Below are 13,845 nucleotides of genomic sequence, written 5' to 3' on the forward strand. Positions count from 1 at the left end.
TTTTAAAAATGTTTTACTCATTGGCAATACTTTTTATAACAGTAATCAATAAATGATGATGGTTATAGTAACATTAAAAATTATAATTATACTATCTACTGCATTTCTTCTAAGGGTCTCCAGGCAGTTTATAAAGAGGAAAATAGGTTTCTTTTCTCTTTTCACAGGATTTAGAAATTTGAGATTGATGCTAAACCATTCTAGTTAGTGCCTCTCCAGCATCATAGAAGAGATTTTCCTATATTCAAAGTCAGAGATTAAAATTTTACTTTCTTATATTTTTTAATTTTTAAAAATGTTAATAGATGCATATGTCTGTATATGTTTATGGAGCAGAGTACAAAAATTTAACACATGTATACATTGTGTACTGATCAAATCAGGTCAATTAGCATTCCCAGCTTCCCCAAAATTTATTTAGATGCTTTTTGATATAGCATAGTCAGAGTTACACAGCTATCTTTTCTAAGAGACAAGAAGGGTTCTGAGGTTCAGTTGAGATTTGATGATAACCTACTTTTTAAGAAACGAGCATCTTACGGCAAAAATACTGTCGATATTGAGTTTACTGATGTGGCAGAGGGACGGCCCTTGAAGTGAAGCCTGGAGGCACTGCTGTCTTCTAGTGCCCTGGTCATACCGAGGAGCAGAGTGCCTTTTAACACGAGAGCACCCTCAGGTCCACATGGTTAGGTTCTACCTTCTAGATGAGGAAAACAGGCGAGGGTGTTGGCCTGCGAGTGTGTGCACCCACAGAGGAACCGCCCTGAGACTCACAACACTGACCAATGCGGAGTGTGCAACTGCAGGGGTTTCACAGCGTCCCTGGCTGAGATGCTGGCCCAAGCTCCCTGTGCTGTCCTCTCTCCCCAGCTTCTCTGGATCACCTCCCAGCTGGCCACCCACTGACCATGTTTCACAACCACCACCTCCCTCCTCTACTGTAGATGGACTAGACTCAGAAAGCATGACGTCATCAGAAAGACAGGGATCAAATTTCCATCCTGAGTACTGTAAAACCTCCACCTGAAAACCAGATCTAGAAGTCATGCTGCCCCATAAGAGTGCGTGTTAACAGCCAACAGGAAGAACTAAAGACTTGTGTGCATGGGAAGATTGCAGCCCAAGCTTTACTTGTGCTGCTCAGAAAAATGGCAGTGAGAAGGAAGTAAGAGGTGGTAGGATGAAGCTCAACATTTTAATCACCTTGAGTTTCTTCTCTTTCCCATGGCAGGAATAACACATTTAACTCCAACAAGTGGGTGATCAGAGCACAAGGTCTCAGAAACAAGGACCACTTTTGTGAAATGTTTGAAAAACACTTAATTTGGAATAATTCTGGGATCTAGGTTTTTATACTTCAGATATACAAATATGTATTTGCTTGCTTGAATTGGGGTCATTCGTAGACAGTTTCACAAACTTCATGAATTCTATGGCTCCTTAAGCAGCTGTCAGAATCTACTAATTTATCAGAAGATTCCTGCATTGAAACAAAAACCCACACATGAACAAGAAGAATTTGCCAAAAAGCAAAGAAGTAAAAAAAAGACAGTCACTATTTGTGCCATGTATAATGCTTTCATAAGTATAAATATTATATATAAATAATCTATTTTAATGTGTTTTATAAACATTTCTAAATTTTACAATCTATGAGCATATGCAGAAAGGAAGACTAGATATGAAAAATCAACTTAGTACTAAAACATGAGCTCTTAAAAATTATTAGTAAAAAATACTTTCAGTTTAAAATTTAATTTGGAAAAATATTTTGAGCAAAAAATAGATTTCTAGCAAAAATATTAATTCAAAAAGAAGACATTTTCAAATAAAGGAATTAATTTATGAATTGTAGAAAAAAAGACCACATCTTTCCAAAATAAGTATATTAATGAATTATCACATTTCTCTGTAGAAATGTATGTTTTCTTTGTTTTATATGAAAAGATAATATTTTATAAGAATAAGTAAAATATCTTCTTAGTTATTTAAGCTTTGGTAAGTGATTATCTTTATTTGAATGTTACCTTTATTGTTGTACAGGTACACAAAAAATAGAAACAAAATTTCATCTTAAATCTCTGAGTAGCTGAGAGGTAACTCCCTGAGAAGCAAGATTTTAAATTATTAAATGAAAAAAATTAAGGAGGTTTTCTTTCTTCTACAAGGATTTTCCTTTCCCCTAGAATTCTGAAGCATCATTAAAAAATAAATTCAAAAACTAACAGCTAATCTTCAAAAAAGCAAAAAGCTTGCATTTGTATTTTTTAAATCTCATTTGTTTGTTATTTGAAGGGATAGCTACTCTTTTTAGACCTGCTTCTCATTTAAATGAAGAGATTTCTTATGTAAAACTACCTGAGACAAGGTTTTTATCTGGACAGATTTCCTAAGGGCTAACTTAAGAGGGAGATATCTGATTGGGAGGGCTTTATAAGCCTGCAAATAAATGAAAACACTAGACTAGGCATCTATTTATATTACAGCCTAAAATGTTTTCTTAAATGTCTGTTTCATAAACAACATAGAGCAAATTTTAATTCAGTAAACTGTCAATAAAAAATGGTTTCTTTCTTGTGAAATCTGTACTATAAATGACATTTCTGTGTCCAATTACCAACATTTATTTAAAATTTTTTTAATTAAGCATAAAGAAATTCACTAGGGGGGAAACTATTTTCTTCTTTTATTTAAATATTATTTCATTAAATGTGGTGTGAAAGTTCAGAGCTGGCAGAAATCTGAAAGAAATTTTGGTTGTCTATATCTAATTTTCTCTTCCTTTTAAATTTATTTATAAGTTGTTGATTTACCTACTAACTCTAATCAGCTAAGAATTTAAGGGTTTTCCAGACAATTTCAATTTGGGTAACAGGGAACCCCCAACCTGTATCAAGTAGGTTTCTGCCCTCTTTTTTTTTGTCCCTGGCCCAGTGCTCTTGTTACAAATTCAAAGAAGGAAGGAGACCCCTGATTTTACCAAAAAATAAAAATAAAAAAAAAATTCATTCACTACATCTTGAAATAAATAATGAAATTATTTCCTGATTTTTTTTTTTAAACTAAACCTACAGTCTGGGCCTTAAAGGAGCTGATTCTGAAGATCATGACTCTCTTCCAGGGTTAACCTAAAAAAGGTTCACCAAGCAGTAAGTTTTTGCGATTTAACTGGCTGGCATCTCCAACTCAGTGGCCAGGAAGCCCTGAGCAAGCTCCTCTGTGCTATCAGCATGTGTTCAGTTCCAACATCTGGAGAATCTTGGTAAGGTCCAGCTACTTGTGGAGACCCCTAGACTGCAGACGCCTGCCCTGCCTCCAGACTCCCAGGGACTGCACGCTGACCTTTCTGCTTCTTGTTCCTCGTTCAGCTCCTCCACCCCCTCCAGGACTAGATCCACCCCTGAGTCTCCGCGGATAACACGGGCTGAATCCCTACCACGTGCCAAAGCCCCAGGCGTGGTTTCCCGGCATCTCCTGTTATCTGCTTAACAATCTTATGAAATATTCTTATTCAATATTCCCATTTTATAGGGGAGGAGAAGGACTCAGATATAAATCCCTCAAGGGCATGCCAAATTGGGCAGAAAATCGAACCCTCACTGCTCTCCAAAGCTCCTCATTGCTCCTGACCAACAGATTTCTCTGCTTCCTCCAACTATGCCGCCTTCCTCATCCTCCCCTTAAGCCACAAAGAAGAGATGGCCAACCACTCTGTGTCAGGCTGTGTTTGACAGGTTCCTGAGCTTCTCATGATGAGTTGGTTTTTTTTTTTTCTTTTTTGGTAAGAAAAGGTCACTGAATAGTGGAAACAATGGGTGGGCTCTGGGTTTAAATACAAAAAAATAAAAATGTAGATAGGTCCTTGGAGAAGGCCCTAATTTCTATGAAATCTAAATATAATAAATAAAAGGAAACCAAACTAAAATACATTTTTCTTCTCTTTGGAATGGCCACAGATGTGCTCAATAGGTTCAGGCTGCTAAGGGTAGACTTGGCCCCTTCTTTTGTGTGTTATCCAGAAAATGGGAGACCACACCAGATACCTGGCCTAATTCCTCCTGAGGTTTGCAGACAAGATTTAAAAAGAACTGCCTGATGGTACAACTGAAGGGGATCAAAAGGGAGAGAATAAAGGTTTTTTTGTGGGGCTGAGGGGGCTATGGCAGGAAACGGAATGATTTATAAGGCACTGAAAAGTGAGGTTGGAAGAAGGAAAAAGTGAAGACAAAATACATGTAAAAAGGGAAGAGAAAACATCATTTATGATGGTAAACCGTGTTACCTCTTCTTGCCCTGCTGTCTTTCCTTGTTGGAAACTGTCTAAGCTCTAAACATTTAGGACGAGTTGTAAGCTGAAAGTAAAAGGTGAATGGCAAGTATCCTAGTGAATCAGTCTTTCTCCCTGATTGCAAAAAAAAAAAAAAAAAAAAAAGTAAAACAAAAATGGAAAACGAGTGATTAAATGTCATCGATTTTTTAAAGAGAATGAAAGCAAGGAATTAGAGGGAGGAATGAAACTAGAAAGAGATAATCTTTGTATAGGGACACACAAAGTAGAGGAAAAGATTTTCCTAAAAGCCCTTCTGATTTGCTCCCAGCTGAATAATCCCGGGCACTGGCAGGCTATGGAGCAAATGGACAGATGCTTCCAGAAAAGATTATCTTTTATCTGTCACTCTGGGAATAGCTCTGGACCCATGGCTGGTCCTAGGTTCTAAGCCTTGTACGATATTGCAGGTACAGAAACAATCACTTAAAAAAAAAAAAAAAGTAACAGGTAACACTTACTAAGCACTAACTAGGTAGGTAGTTCTTTACATGTGTAATCTCATTTACTCCTCAGCAGAACCTACTGGAGGGTGGTACAGTTATGACTCCCATTTTACAGATGAGGGAATGGAGAAATGGAAAGGATTCATTTGTATTTAAATGGGGTTTCCCATACTTTAGTCTTAGCAGCAGTACCTGCTGTTTTCTGGTCTAAGTCGAATTCCACACATGTCATCCTCTCCTCCCACAATCTAACACAAAGCTTTTACAAGTTTAGATCTTCATGTGGCCCTTTCAAAGATGGGTCACTTCACTTCCAAAGTTGTCGCTCAGCAGTAACTTCCATTGGTTGTCCACCCTGGGAGTATCCAGTGAGAGCATCTAATGCCCTCTGAATAGACCACTTGCATTAGGATCAGGAGAAAAGTCAGTCCCTTTGCCTAAATGCCAAAATTCAAGTCTTCCTCATTGCAAGGAGGAACTCTGAAGGCAGGAAAGAAAGAAGTTCTGAAAGATTCAGAAACAGGGTGAAACCTTTCCACACTGACCTCTCCACGCCTGTTTTGAGCCTTTGAAGATTTCTGGTTTCTTCTTCATTAAAAATCTTGGGGCAGGCATTTGGTCCAGTGGTTAGGAAGCTGACTAGAGGGTCTACCTCTCTTGTCATATACCTAGTTCGTGTTAGGGCTATCTGCTTCCGAACCAGTTTCCTGCTAATGCACACCTTGGGAGGCAGCAGGTGACTGCCCAGGTACTTGGATCCCTGCTACCCATGTGGGAGATCTGGATGGAGTTTTAGCTTCTTGCTTCAGCCTGGTCCAACTCTGGCTGTTGTAGGCATTTGGGGAGTGAATCAGTAGATACAAGATTTCTCTCTCTCTCTCTCCCCGCCCTCCCCCCCCCCACCATGTGTGAGTGTGGGTGTGTGTCTGCATTTCAAATAAAAGGAAAATAAACAAATAAATAAAAAGATCTTAACAAAACTGCCTGCCATAGAGCCACTGGCCGGGTGATAAAGAAGCAGTCCAATAGTACATTACATGAACTGGTTTTTCCTTCTCAAGGAACCCTTGGCCTCTCTAACTGATTCTGACTGATGGTCAAAAGCATTTGAGGTAATCTAACTTTGCTATGAGTCCTGACACTGTGGCCTTACATTGTTTAGCTTTAACACAAACGTCTCTTCCTGCCAAGAATACTTAGCCTGAAAGATAGAATTGTTTCTCTGGGGGTTGGCGCTTCGGCATAGCGGATAAAGCCACCAACAGCAGTGCCGGCATCCCATATGGGTGCCGGTTCGAGACCCAGCTGCTCCACTTTGATCCAGCAGTCTGTTATGGCCTGGGAAAGCAGTACAAGATGGCCTAAGTGCTTGGTCCCTGTACCCGTGTGGGAGATCTGGCTCCTGGGTTTGGATCTGTGCAGTTCTGGCTGTTGCAGCCATCTGGGGAGTGAACCATCAGACGGAAGACCTCTCTCTCTCTCTCTGTCTCTCTGTCTCTGTCTCTCTCTCCTTTGCCTCTGCCTCTCTGTAACTCTGCCTTTCAAAAAAAAAAATTGTTTTCTTTGAAATTCAGCAGCACCAGCCTGGCTTTGGTCATTAAAACTTCTCTGGTATGCACATTCAGTCCTAATGATTAAGACACCAGTAAGACGCTCAGGTCAAGGGTGTTGTTGCAAAGTGGATGAAGCTGCCGCCTGCAGCACTGGCATCCTACATGAATGCCAGTTCCTTTCCCAGCTGCTCTGCTTCTGATCCAGCTCCCTGCTAATGCACCTGGGAAAGCAGCAGCAGATGACCCAGGTCCTTAAGCTCTTGAACCCATATCAGGGACCCAGATGAAGCTCCTGGCTCCTGGCTTCAGCCTGGCCCAGCACTGATGGTTGCAGCCATTTGCCTCTGCCTCTCCTTCTCTGTAACTCTGACTTTCAAATAAATAAATAAATCTTAAAAAAAAAAAAAAAGATGCTTATGTCCTGTATCAAAGTGCCTGAATCCCAGTCCTAGCTCCACACCTGACTCCAGCTTCCTGTTAATGAAGACTCAAGGAAACAGCTGGTGATGCCTCAAGTAATTGGGTTCCTACATGGAAGACCTGGATTGCATTTCTGGCCCACCTCAGCCATTGTGGGCATTTTGTGGAGTGAACCAGCTGTGGGAGTTTCTTTCTCTCTCTCTCTCTCTCCCTTTCAAGTAAGTAAAATAATGATTATGATAATAAAAGACAGGGAGTGCAGTGGAGGATGGCCCAAGTGCTTGGGCCCTGCACCCCATGGGAGACCAGGATAAGTACCTGGCTCCTGCCATCGGATCAGCGCAGTGCGCGGGCCGCAGCGCGCTGGTTGCGGTGACCATTGGAGGGTGAACCAACAGCAAAGGAAGACCTTTCTCTCTGTCTCTCTCTCTCACTGTCCACTCTGCCTGTAAAAAAAAAAAAAAAAAAAAAAAGACAAGAACCTCTTCTGCTCTTGTCCCTCAGTTCCACATCTGTCTTCAGTTTCTGATGTGCTGTTTAGCATTCATTCTAGCTACTTGTAGTATTAATTAAGATCCAAATATCTGTTCTTCAAAAAAAAAGGGGGGGGGGAAGATGTTACAATAAAATGCAGCAGGTTTGCTAGACAAAATAATAAGGAGCAACTAAAAACCAAGGTTTGGCCATGAACCCAAGCCCAAATCTCAATGTTGTAAAATATAGGCCTTAGAGATCAGATGCCAAAAATTTTAAATTGGGGTCCATGGAGCCCAGGGAGGTCACGAACTCCCCAGAAGTCCTTATAAAATGCCTGTGTTTTTCTTTTCTTCTTTTTGCTGGGGGGATGATCCATAACTTTCATCAGATTATAAAAAGGAGAACAGTTATGTATCCCCGATACCCAATACACAACCTGACACAAGGAATGGGGACTCCACAGACATGTGCTCCATAAACGTTGAACATTTCTTGAAGAAATGCATGAATGGAGCAGTCTGAGTGCCTGGTTTTGGGGATGGAAAACTTGAAACCAGAAGTATGGAACTGGTTCTCCAAGTTCATAACCCTGTCTCCAGGACTAGGCAACTCCATCCTTTTCATTCTTCCCACTGCCGTCAGTTCTGTTTTGCTTTTGAATTCATTTATGTCTTTCCCTTCATCTCCTTTTTCTTTCTCCCAATCTCTTCCTTTTTCAACAAAGAAGTGAATCTTATTTCCTCCTTGGAAGCTGTCAGTAAGTGCACCTCCCAAAGGAGAATGGGAGGAAAAAACACTGGGGAATGCCTATGAAAGAGGCCCCCAGAAGAATTTATCTGTGATAGCCCACATAGCGTGACTACCACTCCCACGTTCTAAAGACGGCATCTGTACGGTGTCCAAATGGCTGTCATTGGTGGAAGCATGGAAAGCTGAAATAGCACAAGTAGATCTCCAGACTGGCAGTACATCTTACGCTTGACACCTAACCATACCAGGCACATTCCTACAAGCAGGTGATCTGTAGCATTCTAAATGTGTGTGTATATATATATATACATATATATATAATACACACACACACATACACACATACATATAGGAGGGACAAGGACCCAGCGGATCTCTGATTGGTTTGAAAGCTCCTTCTGAGGTCCTTCTTGCTTCTAAAGGAGGTCTTGGGAGAATTCACACAGGTCCTTAGTATCCTCTTAGCAGCTCATAATCAAGCCTCACAGGTAAGATAGAGGAGAGAAGTCAGGGAGAGGGGCCTAGGCCTCTAGGAGCTGCTTCATGCTAGGAGAGGTTGTCAGAGAACTGATACTGGGTTCCTATGACACAGCAAATTTGCTGAAAACTTGCTCAGCTGACCAAGGTAACTGAGGTCCAGGAGCCCCGAGCCTCCTGTCCACGTTAGAGACAAGAGAGGCGAGCGCGGGCCAACCTAGGGATGCCCCAGAACGCTGCAGCGCAGAAGACACTTTCTGCAAACTCTTCTTTGATCCCCCACACCGTGAATGCAAACCATTTTGGAAAGAAATCTGTTACAACTCATGGATTATCTGTGTCATTGGGTAGTGATGAGAAATATTTAGTAAAGCAAAAACCTGGAGTAGACAATAAATAGCGTGGGTTGGAGCCTCAGCCACGTGACCTTGGTAAAACCACTTAACCTCTTGATTTACAAAATGAAGGTATTAGTCTATAGATACTTTCTATTGTTCTTTCCATCTGTTGCTTGCCAGATAGTCTAAGTTTGGCATTTAACTCAATGGTGGATATTTTCCCCCAATATAACTAGAAGATAATACCCATCAGACAAGAAAATCCCCCCCCAACATTATTTTCTTAGATTTCCTTACAGTGTGATTAAAATGTCCATTAGGGCTATGAGGAGAGATCTTAACCACTTAGCATTAACAACCACACCTTTTCCCAAGACACAGGCTGCAAACTTCAACTCCTTATACACAAGATAGGGATTGAAAAGATGTTTGTCTCAGCCACCAGTGCGATGGCCTTCTCACTTTGCATGGTGGGAATTACAATGGAGTCCAGCCAATTTCCTTATCATTTGCATTCTACTTGGAAAATGAAAAGATTTCCAAAAGTCCGCCTGGCGATCATTTAGTTACAACGACCTGAAGGCCTTAGGTCTAACCCACTCAGGCTCTGCCATGATCTCAAGCTTCCCAGGAAGAGTGCTAGCCGCTTCCTACATTTGGCTCACGTGACTCCCTGGCCCGAGCCTGGTGTTTCAATCTTTCCCTTCCTTGCAAATCTAACTGCCCTGGAGGTCCAAAATTCTCTACCAAGCTTGGAACTGAATTCCTCAGTAAGAATCATAGTAGGAGTCTGAAGCTCTGAAAGGCAGCTAAACAGAAGCTCTGCAAAAGAATTTTTGCTGGTGAATAGGAAAAGTAAATGTATTTAGACTCTAAGGTCTTATCCCTCAAAAAAAAAAAAAAAAAAAAAAAAGCCCAAAACTCTTCCTGTCCAACCTATGCTAAACTCCAATTAAGGAGCCATAACCTTACATTTTGGCATCCTCAGGGAAACCGAGCTTAGGGAATGACCCTGCAACTCTCCTGGTTCATGAGAGGCGAGAAATGCCCAGAAAGTGGGGTGAAGAGGGAACAGAAGGTCCCATTGAGTAAGGTCTGCACCCCTCAGGGTTAGGGTATGGGGAACTTCCCAACGCCCAGACCCAAAGCCGGCCTAGGACACAGGACAGGAAGCGAGCCTGCCTCCTGCAGTATCCTGCCCTTCCCTGTGACCTTGATAACCCCATGCCTTTCCTCGACAGGGACTAAGCCATCAAGGACAGTCCCCAAACATGGGATCTCTGGCTTCTCAGTATCTCATCACCAAGCAGGGTGTGTGGGTGGCGACCCTTGCGTCCACCCAAGCGAAGAGGCCACAGGCACCACATCTGTTTGCACTCACCTGGAACTCCTAAGAACACACGACCGGGCTCTTCAGCTCCTGTGGCCTCTTGAGAGCTGCTCCTTCAGCGGCCACCGTTTAACAGACCTCTGGGTGTCAGGACAGGCTGACCACCTGGAAGGGCAAAAGATGGGCAGGGTTACTGTGCTGGCTCGGAGCAGGGGGAAAGCCTAGGGGCTGGGGTATATCACAGGAAGTCCAGGAGTAGGGAGGCTGCCCCTGATGTCAGGAGGAGCTTGCTAGTGAAGTCCTACCTGGAGCAGAGAAGAGGGTCTGGGTCTGAGATGGAAGCAACTGTGCCCAGAACCTTCCACCCTTTGCCTCCGAACCTGAGACAAGGCAAGTGAGAGGCACTTAAAGCAAGCACAGGTCCTGAGGAGAAGATGCAAAGGACAAAGGGAGGGGACAGGGCTCCAGGCACCAGAGACAGGAGGCAGGGGAAGAGGGGCAGCAGCGACCATGGAGAGCAGCCAGGCCTGAGCAGGAGAGATTCTGAAAATGCACCCCCTTGGCTGGGCCACCAGTCGCTCCCTGCTGGGAGCGGGTGACCTGGAGTAGGGGGATCCATGGCCCCTTCATACCACTCCCTGGCTGCGTAGGCAACCCCTGGTCTTGACTTTTTAACACAATCAAAAGTTAAGCCAGTTGGCTGAGCCTGGGGATCAAGTGTCTCCAGCGGCTTCTCCAGCACTTCCCATCCCCTCGGGGGAGGGGGGAGAAGTAGGTGGTGGGTGGGGAGGGGTCCCCAGGGACTGCCTCTCTCTTATCGCACTCCAGAGGTTGGTATCAGACTCAAACTCCTAGAAGTTTCCATCAGGCCCCAGACTGACGAGACGCGGTGGCTTTTCGCGAGAGAGGTGTGCACAGACGGTTTGAGGGTACAGAGAGATTAGCTCCCCCATCCTCCCCCACTCCCGACTTCGCAAAGTGAGGAGAAAGGGGGAGATCAGTTCCCACCGGCCTGAGACTCGCGTGACCGCCCTGAACAGGGAAGGAAAGCCACAAGAAGCCACCAATTTCCACTTATTGTGAAAGGTAAAGGGAAGGGGTCCTTTCCTCCCACCCCGTCCGAATGAGAGGCCCCCTCTCCGCAAGCCCTCAACCCCGGTCAAAAGCGAGGAGCCTCGGCCCCGGGCGAGCGGCTGCCCCAGCAGCTGCCTGCGCCGCAGCCGCAGCCGCAGCAGCAGCTTCGAAGCAGCAACAGTTGTCTGGCTGAGACGAGGCGAGGCGAAGCGAGGCGAGGACTCGTTCTGGGGCCGCACGACGCTGGCTTTTGCCGGGTGCCCCCGGACCCTAGAACCCCAGCCCCACACCTCGCCTCGGTGGGGGAAGAGAGGGGACCCGGGACGCGGAAACCCGGAGTCGCCTGCGCTCCGCTGGCTCAATCCCTTCTCTGCAAGTTCACTTCTTTCTGGGTCACCTCTCTTCCCCAGTCTCACGAAGGTTCGGGCTTTGGGGGGAGGGAAGGGCGTTCTGGCTGAGGAAAGGTGGGGAGGTAAGAAACAAAAGACAGAAGAGGAGTGGAAGGGACACAGGGTGAAGCTATTTTTAAATCTAACGTGGTTCTTACGCCTCTCCCTCCGCAAAGCAGTCGCTCCACAGACGGCCCCAGGTGAGACGCAGCAGGAATCCCCCCCAGGGATTTTGCTTTGGCTCCTTCACCTTTGCACATCTTAGAGACCCTTTTACTCTTTCAGAAAATGCCCCCAGGGAGGGGAAATCACCTTTATCTGGGGAGGGGGACTCTGATTTAGCCCCAGAGTTCGGAGCCCTCGTCTTCAGTGCCTTCTCCCAGGCTGAGCTATAAAACATTGCCTCTGTCCAGCACTGCCGGGCTGCGGAGCCCATGGCTCACTCCGGAGAGGCTACTGTTCGGGTGTTCCACTCATGGACAGGGGCTGACAGTGGGCGTTTAGTTTGCTGGAAGCACGGTGGTTGGGGTGCGGGGGAAATTCAGGCCCTCCCCGAAAATGGGAAGCTTTGCAGCCCTGGGGTCTTGGGCTCTCCTATCCCTGGACCCATCCTTTATCTCTGTCCATCCCCGTGGGCACTCGTGTGTGTCTGTGCATCCTTCTGGCCCAGTCCCTAAGGGCAAGGGCATCTAGCAGTGCTCCTAGCTGACGGAGGGCACGGGGCGTCAAACGTGGAGCAGGCCTGGTCCGTGCCACTTGTAACCCAAGTGGTCACGACTGCATTGAGTTGGGGGGGGGGAGACCCACAAACTCTCCCCACCCCTGCAGTATCTCCTCCTTCCCCAGGACCGGGCACCTGGAGAGGCCGGGATGGGGCTGCTGCCGCCTCTGCTAAGCTGCCGAGTCTCTCTGCAACTGCCTCTCTCCAGAGCTCCTCTGCGGGGGTTTCCCCAGCTCTCGCCTGTTTTATCCCCTTCCGTGCTACTTAGTTTTGAAAAAGAGGAGATGGGGGGGGGTACCCGAGGCTGCAGAACGCCCCGAATTAGGCTGGAAGCAGGCACGGGAGGAAGAGGCTCCGGGGAGCGGGCGGTGCCTTGGTGTTTTCCCTCTTTTTCGGAGCTACCCGATTCACCGCGGCTCGCCTGGCCTCTGGGTCGCCTGCACCAGGGCAGAGGATGCTGAACCCCCCACCACTCCCCTCTCTCAAGGACTTCCCCCGCCCCCATATTGCAGAGTCGGGATCACTAGGGTCAGAAAGGATCATAAAATGTCCTAAACCGATTCGTATTCCAGGGACTAACTTGTCCCTAGGACTAGCCCCCCCCCCCATTTTTTTGCTGGGAGTGAATGGGGGTTATTCGGGGGTGTGGGGGAAGACACAACTTCTGTAAACTTTTATTGTATTTCAGCTTCTTCTCACTTCTCCGAAAAGACACGCACCCCACCCGCTCCAATTTCCCCCTGTGATACAAAGTCGGGTAAAAAAAGTTGGGGGCGGGGGACCCGCGCGACGGGAAGGCGCGTGACCAAGGCCTCGGGGAGCGCAGAAAGGACAGGAGGGCGAGGACTGGTTCTTCCGTGGGAAGTGGGGAAAGGGCTGGGGAAGGCTGAGACGGCGCCGCTTCGGGCAGGTGCGGGCTTCGGCGATCGCTGTTGAAGCCGTCGTCTCGATGCGCGCGCCCTCCGCGAATGCTTTTTGGGGTAAGGGCTTCCGGCTATTGAGTTATGTACAGCAAGCCCAGACCGCAAAAAGATTCGCGAAGGGCAGAGTCCGCCGGCTGCTTCGGTCCTCCGCCGCCGCTGCCGCCGCCTTCAGCCCAGGATGTCTCGATACCCCGGAGCCGAGCAGGCTGGGTCTCCCCAGCGCGCTCCACCTCGGCTCAGCCTCCCCGCCGCGCGCGCCGCCCGCCCCTCCCCGCGCCCCTCGACCCGTCCCTGCTTCTCTCCAGACCGTCTTCGAGCCCCTCAACTCAGCCCCGCACGGCCGCGAAAGAGGCGTGTGTGTGGCGAGAAGCGGAGCGCGAGGGGTACCGGGGATCCCGGTGCCCAGCCTCCAGCCCTTTCCCTTCGCCCCGGCACCCCGAGCCTTCCCGCTCGCCTGTCCTATCGCCCCACTCCCGCATCAGGGTTCCGCCAGCCTCGGCTGCAAGGTCGCGGATCTCTGAACAGGTACAGTTCGGATTCCCCCCAAGCCCCTCTCATCCCTCTGGTCCCCCAGCAGAGGTTCCAGCCGTGACTACAGGCGCTGCGTAAAGAGAAAA

At 46.8% G+C, this 13,845-nt stretch overlaps 1 long non-coding RNA gene and 1 other non-coding gene across 2 annotated transcripts in view; both read right to left on the reverse strand.

The window, feature by feature from the left end:
• LOC103351346 (uncharacterized) overlaps positions 1 to 13,845 on the reverse strand; it is a 103,547-nt gene that overhangs the window by 88,160 nt on the left and 1,542 nt on the right. The window contains exon 2 of the long non-coding RNA XR_011387507.1: positions 10,173 to 10,286. This is a non-coding gene — a long non-coding RNA (uncharacterized lncRNA). The remainder of the gene's footprint in view (positions 1 to 10,172; positions 10,287 to 13,845) is intronic.
• On the reverse strand, positions 13,274 to 13,337 carry MIR129-2 (microRNA mir-129-2). The gene has a single exon (NR_162520.1). It is a non-coding gene; the product is annotated as a microRNA mir-129-2 (primary transcript).

Source organism: Oryctolagus cuniculus, chromosome 1 (genome assembly GCF_964237555.1).
Source record: "Oryctolagus cuniculus chromosome 1, mOryCun1.1, whole genome shotgun sequence".
NCBI classification, from domain to species: Eukaryota; Metazoa; Chordata; class Mammalia; order Lagomorpha; family Leporidae; genus Oryctolagus; species Oryctolagus cuniculus.